A 1287-nucleotide genomic window follows, 5' to 3' on the forward strand; every position below is an offset into this window, starting at 1 on the left:
TTGTTTTGATATATAAAATGATAGACACTTGGTAAGCTTTAAAATAGGGAGGGAAAGAATAGGAAAGTGGACTTGTTTTTGGTAAGTATTACGGTTTTGTATACAAAGATTTGGACATTCTTGGGTTGAACTGTATATGCCCATTTTGTCATTTTTTACTTTGTTTGAAAACTTTGCGTTTTGGATAAACTTCTTTTTCAGCCTTTCTTTTTTTTTTTTTTTCGATGAAAATTTTTTTTTTTCCTTTCAGGTAAGCATTGTTAGAGAATTGGATCAGATGGGCCAACAGACACAGTTCCATATTTAGTCCTATTTTATTTTGCCTTTTGACTTATTGCCTATGGGTAGGAAATTGGATCATCTACTTGTTTCTGTCTAATAAGTATGATCCACTTGCTAATAAGTAATAACTAACAACTAATTTGAAGTGAAAGATTTGATTACCTATGATTGGCCAACAGGCAACAGCACATACTTTAGAGTAAAGAGAAAATATACTTCCAGTTGTATGTCTGTCTTTTTTTTGGTAAAGTGTATGTCTGTCTTCAATAGTTCAGTGAATACCACTTTACTGTGGAATATTAGGTGGTGCCCTTCTTTGTTTCTTTTTCTAGCTTGAATTTCTATGTACAAAATCTTGCTCACTTAGAAAAACAAAATCTATGTACAAATTTATCATGTACTAGAATGTAGCTGAGGTAGTTCAATTGATTTAAAGAGAAATAATATAAACCTGTATAGATCTGGCCTATCACGAGGATATCCCTATAGGGATGAGTGTTTCGAGACCGTTGTCGAAAATCAAAAACAAAAAGGAAGAAAGAGAATATGGGTTTGTTTTTTATTTTCGGACCGTTAGATCTCGGATCCAAAGGTCTCCAAAAGGTATCCCTATAGGGATATCCTCGTGGTAGATGAACTCAACCTGTATATATAACTATATAAGAATGTCTCTGCCACGAAAACTGGGTATTGGACTATGGGTTGCCAAAAAGTTGCACTCAACCTCCAAATTCACATACAGCAAGCATGGGTAATAAAGTCCCAATATTACTCTATTTGGTAAGATTCGGGCTACTCAGATATCTATAGGGATGAGTGTTTGAGAGTCCTGATCGAGAAATAAAAAAAAATCAAAACAAAAAGGAAGAGAGAGAATATGGGTTTGTTTTTTATTTTCGGACCGTTAGATCTCAGATCTAACAGTCTCGGCTGGCATTCCTATAGGGATATCCTCGTGGTAGACGAACTCATTTGGTAATTGTTTCTATCTAAAGTTAAAATTTT

The sequence above is a fragment of the Coptis chinensis genome, chromosome 9, assembly GCF_015680905.1.
Source record: "Coptis chinensis isolate HL-2020 chromosome 9, ASM1568090v1, whole genome shotgun sequence".
In the NCBI taxonomy this organism is placed as follows: Eukaryota; Viridiplantae; Streptophyta; class Magnoliopsida; order Ranunculales; family Ranunculaceae; genus Coptis; species Coptis chinensis.